Source organism: Theropithecus gelada, chromosome 7a (assembly GCF_003255815.1).
Source record: "Theropithecus gelada isolate Dixy chromosome 7a, Tgel_1.0, whole genome shotgun sequence".
NCBI classification, from domain to species: domain Eukaryota; kingdom Metazoa; phylum Chordata; class Mammalia; order Primates; family Cercopithecidae; genus Theropithecus; species Theropithecus gelada.
This window is the reverse complement of record NC_037674.1, coordinates 56513172-56535433: the sequence shown is the minus strand read 5'-3', so window position 1 is coordinate 56535433 and position 22262 is coordinate 56513172. Positions and strand designations below refer to the sequence as shown.

At 46.1% G+C, this 22262-nt stretch overlaps 1 protein-coding gene and 1 pseudogene across 1 annotated transcript in view; one reads left to right on the top strand and one right to left on the bottom strand.

Annotated features, from left to right (window-relative positions):
- ARNT2 (aryl hydrocarbon receptor nuclear translocator 2) overlaps positions 1–9242 on the bottom strand; it is a 176400-nt gene extending 167158 nt beyond the window's left edge. Inside the window, exon 1 of the mRNA XM_025390052.1 lies at positions 9104–9242. The gene's annotated coding sequence lies outside the window, so the exon portion shown is untranslated. The remainder of the gene's footprint in view (positions 1–9103) is intronic.
- On the top strand, positions 5503–14120 carry LOC112627611 (annotated as a pseudogene).
- The last annotated feature ends 8142 nt before the right edge of the window (positions 14121–22262 follow it).

Here is a 22262-nt window from a genome sequence, read left to right as displayed (position 1 = left end):
AGGCTACAGCAGGCCAGGCTGACGCTTCCTGTATCTCCAGAGCTGGACCTTTCCAGGAATAAATATTAATTTAAAGAATAAGAAGGTCTGGCACTAAATGAGAGTACCTTTCCTGCACATTGTGGCCAAGACATTATTTCCTATAAGCCAGATACTTTTGGAAGCTCATTAAGGTCATGTCAAGCATCCCTGATTTCAAAGAAACCACACTAAGAAGTCTCTCTTTCCTACCTAATGGAGAGCTCCTAAGCTCAGGCACCCTTTCTCAGACCATTCCATGGCTCGACAAATATTTCAAATGGCCTCTGTGATTCTGTTTACTGTGGTTGGGAAGGACTTCCACAGTGTTAGCTTTTCTTAGCTCAACTTTTACCCAGGGGAAGAAGGGAAGCAGCAATGTACAAAAATATATTTTAAAAAAGATGGGTCAGGATACATAAGGAATCTGAGCCCTTCTTAGTGGAGAGAGATGCCTAGTGATGTTGACAGTACACGGCTGGTGTAGGTTTCTGCTCTGTTTCCTTTCAGCAGAACTCAGGGAGTCCTGTGACAGCTGACCCACAGTTATGCCCCAAAACACTGTATGTTTAATAAACACATTTGAAGCTCAACTTGAACTATCCCACTCAAAACTCTTGAAGAAGAATTTTACAATACACAATACAATTTCACAATAAACAAAATCTTAATTTAGTCACTCTGCTGTGTCCATAAAACTCTGGGAATGACCACACTTTTGTTTGTTTTTTAAACCAAGGTACACATCGAAAAGTCCTCAAGGGAAAAAAATCCTCCTCTTAAAGTAATTCTCTCCCCTTTAGATAACTGAGTTTGTGACAGCTAGACAGTATTAAAAGCAATAACCCAACAACCTTATCATCTGCCTGCTTTGATAAAATATTTATATTTTTTGAAATGGAGGCTAAAACACATTGAGTCCATTATGTCCCCAAATTGAAGGGCAGAATCACTGTTAGAACAAAGACAGATGACAATGAAAGTCACTACTTTTTAAAATAAGTTCCACAGAACAGCAGCCCCTTAAGATTCTCCAAGAAACAGAGTTCTGTGGTCAAATAAGTTAAGAAAAAAGCTGTGCACTTACCCCCTTTCTTGGAGATTCCAAAGTCCACTAAAAACATATTGAGAAGTCCTACCTATATAAAGAAGTTTGCTTAGCTTTGGTTATCCCAGTATATCATAAATACCTCTAATTGTGGAAACTTTAAAAACGTATCACCTGCTCAGCTAATGTTCTAAGCAGCACAAGTTTTGGTATTTTAAAGCCATTACCTTGTTCCTGCCTTCCAGTTGAAATTTCAGGCTGGAAGAGATCTTAGCCATTGTTGGTAATCCTAGAAAAGTTGTCATCCCTTCTTTGTTCCAATCACCTGAATTTAATTTGGGTAAAACAAAAATGCCAATAGTTCTGGTAATATAAGTTGAAAAAAGTAAAGCTCCCCAAAACCTTGGCTGGTGGGGTAAAGGATAAGGAATACTGTAAACCTAGTCACTTCTTTCCTCCAACAGATGAAGGGAGCAAGGCAAAGAGAAATTAGATGACCTGCGTGGGTGCCCACAAGTGACCTTTCTTTTTCTTGTCTTATTTCATGTGTAGTTTCTTTTATTCATGTCCTATTTCATTGGCCAGAACTTTCAGAGCAATATTGAGTAAAAATGACCTATCGTGAAGTAAAAGAAAGTCACTACTTTGCAGTCAAATATATCTGGATTCAAATCACAACTCAGACACTTCCCAGCTGTGAGTGATGGGGCTACTCTAGGTCAAAGTGTCAGCTGTGAAATGTTCATAATATGGACCTTGAAGGGGCATTTTAATAATTAAGGACAAGGTATGTGATGAGCCTAACGTAGTGATTGGGAAAACAAAACACTCAAGCAACAATAGTTAAAATGATCATGATTATGCTGATGGTAAGCAATCTTGCTTGAGCCTTGCATTTAACTGGAATGAGCTGCTGGTTTAAGACAGACATTCTTTCTGTTGTCAAGGAATCTGCTCCTATGCCTACTTTAAAAAGTTTATTTAAGGAATGGATGCCTCATTTTATCAAATGCTATTTTTGGTAACTAAGTGTTCTGGATACTAAATAAGCCAAACAGAAAATGCAATCGATGAGACTAAAATTGACTTTAAAGATAAAATATTTTCTCTAATGTTGATTTTTAGGAGCCACCCTTAATAAATTCAAACAAAAGTGAGAAAACAAGTCTCTCTCCTCTGCAATCTATGTCCATATCTATAATGTGTCAGCTGTCAGCCTTCCCTGGAAAGGTAACTACCCACTTCCTAAATCTGGCATCTTTTCTCTGTGACTCAAGTTCAAGCAAGCAAAGCTGTTGGAATGTCCACCCAAAGAAGGTGGCTTAGGAAGGTCCCTGACCAGGTTGGAGGTGACAGTCCCAAAGATAAGGCCTGGTATCAATAGATCAAAGAAAGCTAAACCTTCAGATGAAGAGCAGCCCTGTAAGTCAGTTGTTGATTTGCTCCAGGGTTTCTGAATTTCACTCACAGAGAACTGACCACTGCACTGTATAGGGAGGAAATCACACTTCGGATACCTCCAGGGTGACTGCAGCCACCGCCATACCCTGCAGCTGTGGGTGTATATGAGTAGAGCCTTTCCAGAGGAGAGCTCAGCAGTCTGTGTCAACAGACATTAGAATATCCACGCACATGTACACCCCTGACACACAGCAAACACACTCCCCGCTGTCCTGGACCTAACACAAACATAGCTTCTCCCTCGCTGTGATGGGAGATGAGAGGGAGGGGGTGTGTGTGTGTGTGTGTGTGTGTGTGTGTGCATGTGTTCTATGCACAGAAAAAGGACTATAAGGCAGATAGAAATACACCAATATGTAAAACTTGGCTATTTGTGTTGTGAGAATTACAGGTGGGTTTTATTTTCTCCTAAAAGCTCTTCTTGTTTTTTGGAATATTCTAGTTTTTTTTCCCAAAGCATGTGTTAATTTAATGTTAATTTAATGATATGTCAATTGAGTGATCACAAATAGAAAAATACTTTTTAAAGGGTTTCATGTGGAAGACACAGGAGAAAGTATACATAACTGGTGAGAACCAGAAGCAATGAATGAATGAGACAGAGACAGAGGAAGGGGAAGCCCTTTTTAAACAGTAAGTGTCCGATAATGGGACGGATTGGCTTAAAGAACAATGATAAAATTTTACCTAAACTAAGATTTATGTTGGGCACCAACTGTGTTCCTGGCACTCTGCCATCTTCTTTGCACAAGTTTTACATCCACCCTATGAGGTAAATGGAAATTCATCCCATTTTACAGATTAGGAAACTCGGCAGGGACCGGTCAGCCTTGATCCCTGTAACACGGCTAGTGAAGGGCAGAGCAGGCTCTTATGTGTTTGGCCACCCACTGTGGGGTCCCCGTCCCTTGTGGTGCCCAGGCGGAGGCACCTTCCCTGGGGCAGCAAGAGACGTGCTAAGGCCACTATTCTTCCCTGGGGCAGCAAGAGACGTGCTAAGGCCACGATTCTCCATCACAGGCCCAGATGAAAATTGTATGGCATGTAGGACATGTTCATGCTTTGGGGTCACTCCATCTAGCCATGGGGTCTGTGGGCAAGCTATTGAACCTCACTAAGCTTCAGACTCCTCCTCTGTAAGTTCAGGAAAATACTTACATCACATGGTTATTGTGAGTATTAAGGAAAGCCAATTATTTATGATGTCTAGCAGAAGAAATGTTCCTTCTCTGTTACTTTCCCCTAGAAGAGAATGTCTTTCCAAGCAGACATTATAAGTGTATGTATGTGTGATTTTTATATGACCCTTGAGCATATTACTTAGCCTCTCGGTGCCTTGGTTTTCTATCTGCAAAATGGGCAGAGCAACGCACCTCCTGGAGTTATGAGGATTAAAGAAGCTAGTAGTTGTAAAGCACTTAGAATGATGCCTGGCACAGCGTAAGCACGTGTAAGTGTTCAATAAAAATACACACAGATGCTAACACCACTTAGAATCATTTCGCGGCCGGGCGCGGTGGCTCAAGCTTGTAATCCCAGCACTTTGGGAGGCCGAGACGGGCGGATCACGAGGTCGGGAGATCGAGACCATCCTGGCTAACACGGTGAAACCCCGTCTCTACTAAAAAAATACAAAAAACTAGCCGGGCGAGGTGGCGGGCTCCTGTAGTCCCAGCTACTCCGGAGGCTGAGGCAGGAGAATGACGTAAACCCGGGAGGCGGAGCTTGCAGTGAGCTGAGATCCGGCCACAGCACTCCAGCCTGGGCGACAGAGCCAGACTCCGTCTCAAAAAAAAAAAAAAAAGAATCATTTCGCTATGGTAAGGACTTGAGTCACTTCTATAATGTTGCTTTTCTGGTTCTAATTTACAGGATTGCAAAAGAGGTCAGAGGGGCAGCGGGGGCAAGAAGGCCCTCTGAACACCTCAGCCCTCCACTTATAACACATTCCCGCGTGAAGCTGTGGCCAGAGACAGAAGGAGGAGCTGCAAAACCCCGGCAGCCTGAGATGAGGTGCTCCACCTGTGCCGACCTCCAGCGGTCCGTCTACCCAGAGTCGTGTCTCTACACCAGCTGGCAGGCCCACCCGGATCTCAGGAGGGAGTGCAGACCCCGCTGGGCCCTCCCTATGCGGAGCTGAGTCCTGAGCTGGAGCCTGCACCCAGTCCATGCTGCACCGGCCTCCTCCATCCTGTCTCCCACCCACACACGTCACACACCACTCACACACACATCACATCAACACACATGCATACTGCTCACACACACCACACACCCCCATACACATCACTCACATCAACACACATACACAACACACACACCACACACACCCCCACCACTCTCAACACATATACACACCTGCACACACCACACACACTCCACACACACCACTCACATCAACACACATACACAACACACACACAACACACACCCCCACCACTCTCAACACATATACACACCTGCTCACACCCCACACACACCACTCACATCAACACACATACACACCTGCACACAACCCACACACATCACTCTCATCAACACACATATACAACACTCGCACACACCACACACATCACTCACATTAACACACATACACAACACTCCAACCCCCACACCTGACACACACCACTCACATCCACACATACACACCTGCACACACCCCACACACTCCACACACACCACTATCAACACACATACACAACACCTGCACACACTACACACACATCACTCACATCACACATACACAGCACTCATACAACCCACACACCCCACACACATCACTCACATCAACACACATACACACCTGCACACACCACACACACTCCCACACACCACTCACATCAACACACATACACAACACACACACCCCACACACACCCCCACCACTCTCAACACACATACACAATACCTGCACACACCCCATATCAACACACACACACACCACTCACACACCACACGCACATCAGTCAACATACATGCACAGTATTCACACATACACCACACACACCATTCACACACACCAACACATCACACACCACTCACACACCCCGCACTCCCCCACCATTCACAGCAACATACATACACACCATTCGCAATCACACCAACACACCACACACACCACTCACACCACAACACATACACACCATTCACACATACACCACACATATACCACTCACAACATACATGCACACCATTCACATACACACACATTCGGACACATCACACACACACCACCCACACCACTCACATCAACACATACACAGCATTCACACACACCACACACACACAACTCACATACACCACACATCATTCACAAACAATACACGTTGCTCACACACCACACCACTCATATACATACACCCCCACACAGCACACACACCACAAACCACACACGCACACACCATTCACATCAATAAACACACCATACATACACCACACACATGCACTGCTCACAGAAATCTCACCACACACACCACTCAAACCAACATACGCACCACACACACACACCACAAACACACATCACACTACTCACACACATACCACAGACACCTCTCTCACACCACACACACACCACATACACACAAACCACACACACAGCCCACCCCAGACCTGACAGGGAACAGCCTCCTCCTCGCTGATAGTAAGAGCTTTGCCAGAGTGGGGAAGTGTGCCCCTGCATTTGTCACAGCCCTGGGACCCCACAGCCCTACACACCCTTTGGAAGGAACCCCAGGGATCCTGGACAAGTCATCCATCCCCTCTTGTTTCCAGTTCGCCACAGGCAGCCCAAGCAGTGCCTGGCAAGGAGCTCATCTGAAATGGGAGTGAAGAATGGGATCCTCACCTCGATTTCCCCATGCAGCTGAGGGTTTACCACATTTAGAAAAGACAGGCGTCTGGTGCAGCACAGAAACATGAACACATTTTATAACACACATCAAAATTCAAATAAATCTCAAAAGCCAAGGCCAAATTTTCCATTACACAAGGAAAAGTTTGGAATTGTGGCAAAGTAACCCGCTCCCCTTTATGAAGCAAAGCCACCAAAGAGCTGCTTCACCTCGCCAGTTCCTCCCTACCATGCTTCCTTCAACCTTCTCCAGTCAGACTTGCCTGTCATCCCACTACAGAGCTGCCATCATCAGGAGGCCACTCTTGTGAAGGAAAACAGTGGCTCTTCTGCCCCTGACCTTCTATGGGGATGTGGCCTCCTGCTCCATCTCAAGCATTTTCGCCTGGTCTTCCAGGCCCATGTCCTTCACCTCCTGCCTCAGGCCCCTCCTTCTAGGCCTCCTTTGCCTGCTCTTCCTCCTCTTCCAGATCTCAGGGCGTCTTGTGCAGCCTCCTATCCTATGTGTCCTCCTAGGTGATCTCATCCAAGCGCCTGGCAGCAGCGCTGCCTCGGCTGCTGCTTCTCCAATCCACCAGCAAGCTCTCTGCTACCTCCGAGAGGTCTCTCCATCTTCTGAGCTCTGCTGCTGGCCTGCCTCAGGACACCCCTGACCTTCATGCATCCACTCTTGCCCTTCCCACTCATTCCGCACTCGGAAGCCATATCAGACAAGGCCAGCCCTTGCCTCCGTCCTCTAACACATTTTCTTTCCTCTTAGCCCAAACCTGGAGTTCCCTGCCATGATCAACTTCTTCCTGTGTGGTCAGGCCACTGCCCACCTCTCCAGCCTACCTCTCTGGCTCCAGCAACACTGCCTTATCAGTTCGTTGAACACACCATGTTCCGTTCCGACCCCAGGACCTTTGTATATGCCATGTCCTCTGGCAAGAAAGCTCTCCTCCCTCTCTTCACCTCATTAATTCCTTACAGTCATTTAGATTTTGCCCAAATATCACTCCTCAAGGAGGCCAGTCTCTGAACAACCCCTCCCCTACCCAGTCTAGGTCTGGTCCCTGGTGATTCATTCTTACTGTACCTGGACTTCTCCTGGGAATGAATGAAGGTCACAGCAGTCCAGGTGAGAGATGGCAAGGCCTGAATGATGGAGCCGCAAGGAGGGCATGCCAGAGGAAAGAGATGATGTCACTGCCTCAAAATAGTGTGTCGGCGTCAGATCCCAAAAAGGGAAAATTCTGAAAAACCTTGGTCACCTGATCCTCCTACACTGTATGGGGCAAAAAATGTCTAGAGACGGAAGAAAAATATGATTGGGCCGGTTGCATATTTACAACTACCATGCCATACATGCTCGATACAGGAGGACTTCTGCAGCAAAGCAGAGGCACACGTGCTCATGCATTCCTCGGTTCATTGATTCAGGGGGCCACACATTCAGTAGCAGCCTACTTCTAGCTCTGGCTTCATCACTATTTGCCTCAGTCTTTCCTCAACTAAGACGTGGAGTTCATCAGGACATTATTTCCTTTTGCAGAGGTTGCTGTGAGGAAGCGGTCTCTGTTTCAATTATAAGCAGCCTTTGCAAAGCTCTTCTTTGGAGCCGGGGGCTGTGCTAGAAGCTGAACAATGGTCAGAGATGAAAGGACCCAATCCTGCCTCTGACAAGTTCAGTCTTGAGTGTGATGGAGGCACAGAGCCCAGTAACTTCACACGGAGAAATGCATGCTGTGAGAGATGCTGGACACCATGTGGTGGGGACGGCTGGGAGGATCTGAGAAGGCTTCCTGGAGGACACCACCCCTATGCTAACCTGGCAATGGACTGCAAAAAATGCTCTGGGAGGAACAAAGTACGACAGGAAAGATGCCCTTTCCTAAAAGTGTTCCTTTGACTGCTCCAGAATTTCTGAGCAGATTCCTTTAGTCCCCTCTGAGGGGTATGCTTTCTTGTTCCTTTCCAGTCCCTGGAGCTTTCTGGTCTTTTATCCCAACTGCAACTCCCTACAGATCGTGAGTTATTCCCCCACTCAAATGCGACCCTCTCATCTAGATCTCTGCTCAGGATCCCTGATCATAACCAATGGCAAATGCACAAATAGACAGAAATATCTGTATTCGCAGCAGTCTGACTCCACATGCAAATATCCCCTCAGGAAATTGTTTCCCATTACACACAGAGGGGAAATGACTGTCTGCTCTTAGACAAAGTTGGAATGAGGTTTGGAGCTCATTTAAAAATCAGTACAAGCTAAAGATTTTGTAAGGTTCACCATAACACAGAAAACATATCTGGTTTATAATGCAGCATCTAGCTGTAGACTATTTCACATTTTAGATGCAGACATACTGTGTAGAATTCCTATAATACAGTGTAGGCAGCGAAAACCTGGAAAAAATGTGGAACTTGAGAGCATTACAGATGAAAGGAACAGGAAGAAATGAAAAAAAGACATATTGCTCTCCCCACTATTTCATGTGAATCCAAGTAAGAAAAATATCCCCTGATCTTTACCTTGGGAAAAAAATTAATTACATGCAAAGTTTCACCACATGATAACATACAATATTTTAATGGCCATTCAAATAAACGAAAAACCAAAAGACTGTTTCCACGGGTGGGAGTAGGGTGAGGGCAGGCAACTAACCAAAGAAAAATGCTCTTCTCAATATTCATCTCTCTTAGAACAATTCTCTTCACAGAAAGCACATCAAATATCACAGCCCTACCTTTTCAGAGGGATTAAACAAAGATCTTTCTTCCTTGTGACCAACACCTTCTTAGAAGAATCTGTTATCCATGTAGAAGAAATGTCAGAAACCTCTGGGAGGAAATGTAGCTGCATTTGTATTCTGCTCAGAAAATGTCATCACAGATCTGTTTACCTTAACTGTGGACCATGATTCAGCCGTGACAACTGTCTTGCATACTGATCAATTTATTTGCAGCAAAATTTCTAGCATTAACTGCTTAGGTTCTGAAAAATCAGTTACTTGGATTTCCTGTGCAACCATAACGAATGCACATTTGAAAAATCTAGATTCTTATCCAAACATTTCAGTGAGAGATAATAAAGGATTTTTCTTGAAGTGTAAGCAAGGGAGGGTCCCTCTGACTTCTGGAATGAAGACAGCACACATGATTCCCAAAGGACCTCCATGGGGTAGCATTTTTATAGCACAGTGTGCAGAAAAATCATTAGACTGAGAATCAGAGAACTCTGACTGCAGATCCTTGCTTGGCTTTAACCAGCTGTGAGATCCTGTGTAAGACATTCTTTTCTGATCGGCAGGCTGGACCAGGGTCTCTGCAATAGAGAAGAGGATGGCCGCTGGACCCGAGAAAGTAAGAAGAAGCCAGGTCCTGCCTCCTCTGGCTGGTGCTTCCAGCCTGGACACTGAGCCCTGGATGCCTGCCTGAGCCCCTTCTATCAGGCAGGCAGGTTTTGGCATTAGGGAATTGAAACCAGTCCCAAGGCAGCCTGGGGAGATGTCCTCCCACCTCAGCTAACAGTGCTGGCTCAGGTAGGGCTCTGGCTCTCCTCTGGAACAGAGGCACTGCACTACAGCACACTACGGTGTCACTCCCCATGTTCCCACTAGTATCCCAACCCACTAACTCCAGCTTCCTTCTCCACCCTGCAAGCTGAAGGCCTATAATCTCTGTGTTGAAATGTGTAAAAGGGGCAAAAATAAAACAGACCCAGCAGGAAGATGGATAACCAGTAATTCCAGTGGAAGAAATGTAGAGAGGCTACTGTCAAGGTTATGATTCTGGAGCAAGACAACAAGGATGAGTGACCCATTCAACCTGCCCCACTCTGTGCGCGACCATCAGAAGAAAGTGTGTGTCACCAATCACACGGAAGCCAGCCAGAACATCTGGGTTGGAAGGCGTTGTGTCCGTCAGTGGACTGAATGTCCCTAATGAGGTCTTAGAAGGAGTCTCAGTCAAAACCTAGACTCTGGCCTACCAGGACCTGAGTCTGGGGAATCAGGAGCCCAGTGCAGTAAGACAGACCCTGCACAAGAAAGGGCAAGGCATGGGTTGCTGGTGCAATGGCATGGGAGAGTGTGCAGGAGGGCTCAATGCTCTGATTCTCCACATTCGAAAATACCAGAAAGAACCATGGGTTGGTGAAGGGTTCACTGAGGAGGACCTGCCGGTGAGACACAACTTGTCAGCCTGGAGAGTCCTTGAGGCAGAAGGAGGGATAAAACTGTCTTCAGATACCTGATGGACCTTCCTGCATAAAAGATAAGAGGCCAGTTCTCAATGACTGCAGAGGCCTCTTCACAGTAGCTAAGGATATGAAAGGTAGGGGGGAAAAATGAATGACCAAGATGCATGTTGACTGTCCAAAGGCAGCTGGAAGTGAACAGAAACCAAATGAACTAACAAGTCTGACATAAGGAGAAAAGCTCATAAATTATGGAACACTTCCAGATAAAAATTACTCAGCCTTTAAATATCATGATTTCAAAGATAATGTTACAGGAAAATGCTAAGAGTAAGTTAATAGAGCAGGATACAAAATCATATATGCAAACATATTTATCAGGGATCCATCAAAGTTCAGCTTCAGCTACACTATTTGCCCAAAACCTATTATTTGGCCATGGCTTCTAAATGAATGCCTTGGCCTTTGAAAGGACAAACAGTCAAATACCTATTGCAAGATCATTTCTGGCATCCCTGAACTTGTGCGTGATCAATGACCTTACGATACTCAGGTCACCATCATCTCTACATCTACAGCATAACATCAATACTACAAATAAGGCATGCCACATGAACTTATTGCTCAAGTCTGCATATTCACTTTCAAATGTAAATCTGCATTCTAGATGTACTCAGATTAAAAAGCTCCTTGTATGTATGATGTATTTTGAACTCTCCCAGTCAGATGGTGTATAAATATAAATATTATTGCAAGAATGAAATGTGCAATAATCTTTGATCATATGGCAAAAGCTATTAATTTTATATGCAAAATTTATGTGCAAATCAATTATCAAGAACTTTACCAAATAGTTACATTTAATAGGAAGTGAGGAAAGAAGACAAATATTAAGAGACAACACTTTGGGAGGCTGAGGTGGGCAGATCACGAGGTCAGGAGTTCGGGACCAGTCTGACCAACACAGTGAAACCCCGTCTCTACTAAAAATACAAAAAATTAGCCTAGCGTGGTGGTGCGTGCCTATAATCCCAGCTACTCGGGAGGCTAAGGCAGGAGAATCGCGTGAACCCAGGAGGCGGAGGTTGTAGCGGGCCGAGATTGTGCCACTGCACTGTAGCCCAGGTGACAGTGTGAGACTCCGTCACAAAAAAAAAAAAAAAAAGAGGCAACACACTCGCTTGCTACTTTTACAAAGACTGTCATTTTCTTTCTGAGACAAGATATGTGCAGAACTATAAATACTACTGTAAAACAGAATAAAAGAGATCATTAGTATATATCATAAATCATGTCTTTGTGGAATTGTTTGGTATACTGGCATTCACAATAATAAACAACCTTTAGGATTTTAGATTTTTCTATCTGTTTCTGTTTAGACCATGCATCTTTCAAGAAAAAGTCTTATTTGGAATCCTTCATATCTTTATAAGGACAAATTAATTGCCAACTTTATCGACTGTGCCACCTCAAAAATTCATAAGGGAAAAAAGCCACCCATATCACACCATAACATCTATAGTAAATCATCACCAATCCAGACATAATTAACAAAACCAATGTAGTTCATTCCTCCACCAAACTCAGTTGCAAACAAGTGTCTATATTTAGTATCATAAATTGCAGCATGGTAAGCACAGGAGTATCTAGCAGTGGGCAAGGTCCAGATACGACTGTTTCTGACTTAGAGTTTAACTTTACGATGTGAAGAATCCTAATAAACAAAAATAACATAAGAACAATACCTATTTTTGTTAGAATGTCATATTTTCATTCAATGATTCAGCATCAGCCTCAATCACAGCCAAACATAGATGCTTGGCCATTCAGCATTAAGGAAAACTGAATTAGCTCAACACACCTCTAATATATGTACGTCCAGACAGAGAAAGAGACTCTGTGTGTGTGTGTGTGTGTGTGTGTGTGTGTGTGTGTGTGTGTGTAGGTAAATACTTTTAAAAAAGGAACAAAGCTAATTCTGAGTGGTAGGACTACATAGGATTTTTACTGCCCACTTATCATTTTACATTATCTCTGTGTTTTAAAAACTTAGAATACAATACTCTTATGATCAGGAAGCAATGCAAGTGATGTAATCGAAGGTAAGTGAAATGCTGGGTTCTGTGGGCGGGCTGTGTGGGAACTGGGAACACAGAGCTGGGGGAGTAGAAGAGAAGCCAGCAGTTGTGAAATGGTGTAGCCACCTCCAGCTGAGCAAACTTCCCTACAGGGATGGGACAAGGGTGATGAAATGGGGAAAAGGTAGAATTCGAGGCTGAAATAACTACTGAGTTCCAGAGAGGTAGCAGGCCCTGAGCAGGCTCATAAATCTGCACAGCAACACTGTGAAAGAAGCATCATTATCACCATGTCCTGGGTGTGATGATATTCAGGGTTTTCTGATTAGTACAGTAGTAAATGTGCATGGTAAACAATCTGAAATATTCAAGAAAGAGTAAAAACCGAGGAGATGAGGCCACACAAGAGGAGAGGAGACAAAAACAGGATAAGAGAGATGGAGAGGGTGAGACTCTGGCAAAGAAAATATTAAAAGATGAGTTATTCAAGGTGGGGGAGACACTGCCACTGGCTCTGAAGCCGGGCCAAGAGGTTAACGGTGGCCTGCCGAGTGTGCAGTTCCTCCTGTGGCTCCCTTCGCAACCTCGTGACTTCTTGATGCTGGGAGCAATGAGGAGTGAAGGCCCACTTCTCTCCACAAAGGGTAGACTGAGGTTATTCCACAGCACAGTACAAGGCCCTGAATATACAGAAAGGAAAGATGGAGCCCATCAAGATGGGAGAAGAAGGACCAGCAAACAGCCAGGGACAAGCTGTGTGAAAAGTGACACAGCAGGTAAATCCAGAGAGCTCTGGGAACCAGAGGCACCAAACAGCACAAAACGGGAGAGACAATCAGTGGGATGGGTGCAGAAGTCTCTGGAGGAGGCAATAAGTTGGTGGATTCTAAACACTGTTTAACCAGGAAGTAACAGACAAGGTGAGTCAAGCTTGAGTCCCGCCCGCTGGGCTCACAGATACCCTGGCCTTCTCAATTATCACGCAAAACCCACACCTTTGAAAGAGAGTGGGACAAATACTAAACCGGATAGCATGCAGAGACATGAAAATCCCAGGCACAAATGAAGACTGTCCACATAACCAGGGACATGTGCCCCTTCTCCACATGTACTGATTGTTGTCCAGCCACAATGAAAGCAGCTACCATCCTTCCTGGTGCCAGGGCCCACACCAGTCATGAAGAAAACACAGACCCCCACCAGTATACCAGATGGCTAATCATCTGGAGGATGTGGGTGTCTTGGGAGTATCACTGCCTACTTTAGACAGTGGACAGCAACCTGCACTTCCTGTACATTTAACTCAAACCCTATGGAGGTGGCACCATGATGGGGACACCTGGATGGATGTGGTGAGGCAACATAACATGGTTACAATCCCTCACTTGCTGAGCATGTGTTTCTGTTTCCCCAGGTAGGAGGACCTCCCCGAGGTCAGGAAGCAGTGTCTATTCATTTGTCATATGGAATCACCACACCCTTCAGTGACGGCCATGCTTTCCTTGTCGCCTTGTTTGAGATTGAGTGGGTCCCACAGAACTGCGTTCCTGGAAGCCTTGGTAACTGCTCAGATCCCAGCTGCTTTACCTGCCAGCATCCTGAAACTCAGCAAGATCAGAGTCCAGACCTCGTAAGATGTTGAGACTTCACCTACAGCTGCCCCACCCAGGCTGATGAAGCATCAATCCAAGACGAAGGGGCTCATCCCTGAGTCTGTAGGTAAAGGTGGGAGGGAAAAGCTGAATAATGAGGGGAGCTGTGCAGGGAGGGGGAAGGATGAAGGAAGGGATGACTTGGGCTGTAGGAAGTAGAGGCTTCCTGCGCAGTTAGCTGAAGACAGTCTGCTCACAATTGCACATGTGCATGGCATTGTAGCTGGGACGCACTAGCCATTCAACACATTTTTTTTCCTTGTTTTGCCCATATCTCCTCAAATTCCTTTTACCATCAACACGTATTTTTTACACGGATGAATAAATGAGTCAATGAATGGATAAATTTTGCTCTGAGTGCTGCCCTAAGAGGCACATACAAGGTTCTCAGTTATTCAGGTGCAAAATCAGTGCCAAGTGATCCACAGCCATTTCAAAGCTGTCTCTGAAGGCCACACACCTCCCACTTCTAAGCCAGTAATGGCCTTGGACAGCATAACCTTAGTACTGCCTGCTCCTGTGGACAGAGGGAGGGAGGGAACCTGGCCTCGGAGCCAGAGGAATGCGAGGGGGCTGTGGGGTCAGCAATGTGCATTGGGGGGGCGCAGCTGTTTGGACTGGGAGGCAAATTGTTCTATGGGAAGGGGTGGAAAAGGGAGGACCGGGGCCCAGGATGAAAGGAAGCCAGTTCAAAGGCCGGGGCAGCCTCTGCTCAGCAGCAACGGACCTTGCTGCTTCTGAAGCAGGGACTGCCCCAATAACAGCTCTTCTCAGGAGGAAGTTACTATGCCCGCAATCCTGGAGGATCAGAGTTCTTCAAAAGTGAGAACCAAAATTAAAGAGAAGGGTACTCCACACCGCCAGCCTCCGTCACCCCAAGAGGGAAAGAGAACTTCGGGCAGAGCTGGCACCTGTGGAGGAGGCGATGGGGTGTCCTGGCTGAATAAAGGATGAGGGCAGGAGGTGTGTGGCCAGGTGGCCCCTTGGCAGTGCTGGTTGTTGGCTGTATCTGCAGACACTGAGGGATTGGGGGGCTCCCCGGAAACTGGACTTCAGTGAGCATGGAGAGTAGTACAGGCGAAAATGGGCAGGAGGGAAGAGTGAACCCAGACATCCCAGTGGTTTATCCGCAGGTAAGGATCCAGGTGCTGCCTCTCAGGAGCAGGAGTTGCAAAACATAAAAGGAGAAGGTGACCTCGAACAGCCCCCCTGTTGTATCCATCTCCTACCCACCCTGTGCCCAGGACCTAGGTAAAATTCAGGAAAAACCTCCATGAAAGTACCACGTCTTACCTATCTTAACCCGAGCTCCTGGCTTTATCCTTCTTTCAATCTATTATCCTGCTCCTGGACATCCCCTCTCCTTTTCCCTCTCTCTTCCACTCCCCATTCCTGCCTCTCCTCTGCTCCCGCTCCCTCTCCCGGTCTACCTGTCCCCACTCTTCCTCCACTCAGTTGCTGATTTTTCTCTTGATCTCTCCCTCCATCCCTTGCTCTCTGTCCACACTCCTTTGACTCCTCTGGGCATCTCTGAGTCCTACCAACGCTTTGCCTCCCCAACAAAAAGCACAGATGAGCTCACACTCACACCTTCACACAAATGCTTTCTTTCCAAGGTCTCTTTTCTCTGCCTTTGTCACTCTGGACTTTACTTCTGGCTTCAAGTTTCTAGGTGTAGCCACATGCTACTGTTTGACTCTACGTGAAGATTAACCGCAACGAAGCAAATGTGCATAAGAAAATCTATGCAGCAAAGGCAATTCTGTTATTCTCAAGTCCATAGATGCCCAGTGTGACACTGTGAACTGGAGAAAAAGGAGCACTTCCTGTTCAGGAAATCCTGTAAAATCATAAATGTTGGGACTCAGTCAACAATACCCCCAAATGAAGGCCTCACAAGCATCTTCAGAAGAAAAATTTATTTCTCTGATCTTCTCTTGCCTTCCTGTCTCTTAGTGCCATTCTCCCCTGAGGCTAGACACAGACACTAGAATCCCTCTGCCCCAAGGCAGGGCATGGAAGTCAGAAGCCTTTTTCCCCAAAGCCAGCCATAAAACTTAAAGATACCACTCTAACTTTCCCTCTGCCTGTCTGTGTAAAAACTGGCCATAAAGAAACTATCTGCCCTACCTTGTTTGACTGCAGGTCATAAGACCCCCATTCCAGAGAGGGTCCTGCCTCATCCTCAGAAGGAAGGAATGCACGTTTAGCAAGGCCAAGAAGAATCTAAACAGATAGGCCTTGCTGGGTTTCCCCACTCAGCCTATTGGCATTGGATCATGCCCTTTTTGTCCAGTCCTATGTCTACCTGGCTGTCCATACTTTGTTGAACCTAAGCATAAAAATGGGCAGTTTCCCCTGTATCTTTGGGTCATTCTGAAGGCTCTCATGTACACATTCATAAAATTTATACCAATTTTCTCCAAGTAATCTGCCTTTTTGAGTTGATTTTTCAGCAAACCTTCAGAAAATGAAGAGGAGGCTTTCCCTTTGCCCCCCCCAATAACAAAATGGTATCTCATTCTTTAAATATAATTATTTCTATAAAATGCCTTTTCTAGGCTGGGCACAGTGGCTCACGCCTGTAATTCCAGCACTTTGGGAGGCCAAAGCAGTGGGTGGGTGGATCACTTGAGGCCAGGAGTTCAAGACCAGCCTGGCCAACGTGGCAAAACCCCAACTCTACTAAAAATACAAAAATCAGCCAGGCATGGTGGTGTGCACCTGTAGACCCAGCTACTCAGGAGGCTAAGCCAGGAGAATCACTTGAACCTGGGAGGCAGAGGTTGCAGTGAGCCTAGATAGCACCACTGCACTCCAGCCTGGGCAACAGAGTAAGACTCTGTCTCAAAAAAAATAAAAATAAATAAAATAAAATAAAGTGCCTTTTCTAAAAAGGAAAAAAAATGTGGGCATACCCGCTGTTTACACAACAAATTGATTAAGGAACTCACATATCCTTCCACAGATCTAAAATCCCCTTTAAGAGGTTTTATGAAACAAAGTAGTTTCCTTGTTGAATATATTCCTTGATGAATATATTCATCCATCATTCACCAAAAAAACATTTTGTGTTAAATTTTAAACCATGAATTACTCTACAAATATAAAATATATGCAAAACAGTAAAAATGTTTACACACAAGGCATTAAAATCTGTTTTCTTTTCAAAGCAGTTAAGGTATTATTTTTATGCTATTTGGTACTATAAACCAAATGGGATGCTCCTCGATGTCTTAATTTATGCTTGGGACTCCAATACTTGGAGATAGGGGAGCATGAGCTTCTGGAGAAGAAAGAGGTTGTAGGATTTCCTAGCATAGGAGGCTGAGCTGTGATGGTGAGACCACACCTTCTGGTTACAGAGGAGGACAAGCTCTCTGTTCATGGGAACACTGTTGTGTTTCTCAGAGGCCTCAGCCCAAGCAGAAGATCCACCTCCACCTGCACCATCTAAGCCACAGGTTGGCAAACTTTTTCTGGGAAGGATCAGAGAGTAAATATTTCAGGCTTTGAAGGCCATAAGGTCTCTGTGGCAACTACTCAGTGCTGCAGTTGTGGTACAAAAGCAACCGTAGACACGGTCTGTAAATGAGTGGGTGTGGTTGTGTTTCAATGCATGAGCACTGAGATTTGAATTTCAGATAATTTCCACATGTCATGGAATATTCTTTTGGTGTTTTTTTCCATCCATTTAAAAATGTAAAAATTATTCTCAGCTCATGGGCCATACAAAAACAGGAGGCAGGGCAGATGCGGCCCACTGGCCATAATTTGCCAACCTCTGATCTAAGCATCAGGTCCCAGAAAATTCAAGAAGAGGCGAGAAATCTTCTGCATCTAATTCAGCTGACCCGATGGGCAAGACACTGCCCTTCCCCCTGTGCCCCAGAGATGCAGGTGAAGGGCTGGTGCAGGTACACTATTTCATCAAAGTCCACACCCTCCAGGGACCAGCAGTTGAATGGGAAACAGATGCTGCATTTTTACCTATTGACAGTAGACCCTTAATCTTTGCAGCTGAGCTTTCAAGAGACAGCAGCATCAATTCTCCATGGAGAAAAACCTGCATGAGGATCATGGTCAGTTCCATTGGGCCATTTAGGCTGACATACCTGAGCTTGTCCTGGAGGAAAAGGAGGAGCGGCCCTAGGCAGCGACCACAGAATGGCTGGTTGCTTCAGAGAGCTACTTCAGCTGAGAGTTACTTCAGCTGAGAGTTACTTCAGCTGCTCAGCCTCCTGCTAGGTGCTCCCCACCAGGAGGTCCTGAGAGAGAGCTTCAGCCACCAGAGGATCTTTGAGGAAGCACTGGAGGAACAAAGCCCACCCTCAGCACCAAAATGGAGAGAGCTGGCAGGCCAATGTCCCCTAATGAGGATTACATGCGAAGAAGTAGAGAGACCTGCAGAAGCTGCTGGATAAGTGGGGACAACTGGGAGCCTGGAAAAACAGCCAGATAGGAGGCAGAGACAGGGGCCTGCCCAGGAGGTCCAAGGGAAGAACAGACAATCACGAGAGGAAGGTGGGCGTGTCTGTAAGAACCCCTAATCCAGCCGCTTCAGACTATCTCCCAGCCCACTCCCCTACTACAGCCCATCCTGGAATGGCTTCGGGCCTTGGAGACAGGACAGGCTCAAAGGGAGCCAGGGAGTCCTCTGTGCCCTCTTCAGGACCCTGAAGGGAAGCCTCATTGTTACTGCGAAAGGAGCAAAGGGATTTCAGAGGGAAGTGGTTGGCTGCAGCAAGGTCAGGAAAGGACCTGTGCTGTGGAGTGGGAGGGGGAGGATCTGATCTGGCCATAACCTGGGCGTGGCAAGAACAATGATTACAAATGCTGTATATCCCACTGCCACGGTCCCAGTGATATCCCTGCACAGAAGAGCACCAGGCCCTGAAGAAGAACATGCAGAGAGGACAGAGGAGACGTTGTTCACAAGGCCCAAGGCTGCGGCCTCCCCAGGAAAATGTAAGGTTCAGGATTCCGGTTTTGTTGTTGTCTTTATTTTGGGGGAATGGGGTGGTAGAGGCAGGTGGCTACAGGGGTACATGTAAGTACCTGAGTGGTGTCCAGTGCTTTGTAGGGGGATCGTGACATTGGATTCCAGGAAGGATATAAATGAAGATGAGCAGACTGACAGCTGGTGGGAAAAAACCCTGGGACAGAGTCTGGGGAAGGAGGGTGCATGATTCATCGCTGTGTACATGCACCACCCAGAACAGGGCCCAGCACAGAGCAGATGCAGGGCAAGATCACAGGTTAGTCCACTAAGGGAAGATCAGTGCTGGATTTGCATATCTGTGCCCACTGCTGGCCTGGACAGGCTGCCCAACTGCTGTCAAGGTTCTGTGTATTGTGGGAGAGAGGATAGGAGACTGCGTTCCTTCAATCCCACATTTCCCAATTCTGATTACTTCTCTGTCACTAAAGCAAAAAAGACGACTAGAGCAAAGAAAAACCCTGAGGTCACAACCAACACCCGTGAAGAATCAGACAGATTCCAGCCCTTCAGAGACAGAAGAGTGAGAGTGTGAAGAAGCCAGCACAGAGGGACTGGGGCTATTTGCAGCTCCCATTGAGACTGGACAGTCAGCATCTACAGTCGCTTTGGGCTCTGTTCTTGTGGGATGGTTCCTCCTAGCCCTGGGCTATCCCAAGAGGGAATACATCCAAGGAGCTTCCAGGATAGGAGGAATTCTGACCTAGCAGCTTTGTTATGGCTTTGATCATCTGGTTTGATCTTATAAATGACACATAGATGATCTTCCTGTTTTCCCATGAAGTGAACCTAACTCTGGAGTCTGGAGGAAAAGTGGCCAGCCATGTGTGGAGAATAGGTGAGAGGGGAGGCTGGTTAGACCTAGGAAGTCAGGATACCACAGAGATCTCCAACTCAGGATCTCAGACACACAGCCACATGGCCTATTGCATCCAACACAGAGCATGGCCCAAGAAAGCACAAGTTACAGCTGTGGTATCAAGTCAGAAGACCTAGGAAGCTCTGGGTGGCACCAGGAAGCGGGTGCTCATCCTTGGGAGAAGACCTAGAGTGACCTAGGGAAGCCTTCTGAGAGGACAGACAGATCCTGGTAACCACTGGTGGGGCCTCAAGGATGGGCACTTTCATCCCCAGGCTGCCCTGCTGTTACTTCTGGGTGATGGTGATGTCCCAGGGATGCGACTACCAAAGGAGAGAAGAATGGGGAGAAGAAGGAGGTACCTGGTGGGGGTGCCAGGGTCTCTGCCACTTCCCAGGATGGAAGAGGCAGTCATGATGTCTGGTGGTACAGAGCTTAGTTGGGCAGGGGCTTTGTCAGTGGGCAGGCTTTTTGCTCACACTAACCAATTCTCCACCTCTCCGGACACCAACTACATCTCCTACAATTTGATTCAATTCTGACACTAACTACCTGGAGTTGGCACGGATCCCCACAGATTACGGGCTCAATCCCACACGACTGCCCCACTTCAGATGCCAATCACACATCTGGGCCTCCTACACTTCTCACCAACCGAATATAAATTGGGGATTCCTACAACTCCCCTTCTCAGGTTCGGTAATTTGCTGTATCAGCTCCCAGAACCACTTACTATTCCCAATGTAGGCTAAAGAATACAATGCAGGAACAACCAAATGAAGACATGCACAGGGCAGGCGATTGCGTGGTGGGGGGGTGGAGCCTCCATGCCCTCTCCAGGCACCCCACCTTGACAGCACTTCCACGTGTTTACCAACCAGGAAGTTCCCTAAATCCCAACATTTAGAGTTTTTTATGTAGGTTCCACTGTGAAGGCACGAGAGATTAAATCATTGGCCACTAGCTTGATCGCTAGCTCCTCTCTCCTTGTCAGAGGTCAGGGGGTGGGGCTGAAAGCTTCAACCCTCTAATCCTGCACAGAACGTGGCCCAGCCCCTTCTTGAAGCTGTCTAGGGGCCCAGCCACAAGTCATCTCATTAATACACAAAAGACACTCTTATCACTCCAGAGATTCCAAGGGTTTTCGGAGCTGTTTGTTAGGAAACAGGTGAAGACCAAATACGTATTTCCTATTATCACAATCGGGAATTTCAACTAAGCAGTATTAGGCCATACCATTCCTTTGTTCAGAAAGGCTGCATCAGTCGAGCTATTTTCTTCTGCCTTTTATTTTAAAGGGGGACTTGGAATACAGAAAGGGGATTCTAATAACAATCTCCTGATGACATATATTGTATCAGATAGATCCTACATCTTTTCCAATCCACTTCCTGGCAGGAAGCATGTATTGAATGGACATTGAGGAGTCAGTTCATTACACATCGCAAAATTATATTTGTCTGTTTCTAGATCCAGAGACCAGACGTGGATATGAGCAGATGACAGAATAAAAGTTGGGAGTTGTATATTAAAAGAGTAATGTTTGCCTTTAACCAACAATGGTTCTCTGTTTCCTTCAGAATCCTCATCCTCCCTCCAGAAGAGAACAGAATTAACTCCTTTTAAATTGAAAAAGTCTGCTTCAAAAAAGTCCTGTGCCAGCGACTTGGAAGACTAGCTTAAAATCTCAGTTCTACCTCCTCCCTTGTGATCTTGGCCTTCCTTCGGACATAGTTTCTACATTTATCAACTGAGCACACTTCAGTGGACAGTGGTTTCAAGCAAATGAGATAATTCCTGTACAATCACCGTGTAAGGTTTGACACAACCCTGTGGATAAAAACTCAGGCAGAAGAGCTGAGACCACATCCAGGCTCCTCACTTGCTAGTCCATGAAACTGAGTAACTCTCCATCTGTAAATTATGCGCCACATATATCCATGCCTCACGAGATCATGTCCAAGATGTCTTTGTAAGGTTAAAATTACAATGGACATATGAATATTGATTACACTGTTCAATAATTTCCCTAGAGCCCTTTGCGTCTGTGCATCGACATGGTGAGGGTGAACAATTCCACAGTTCTGCCTCTTTCAGGACTGGAAGAAGGCACTAAATCT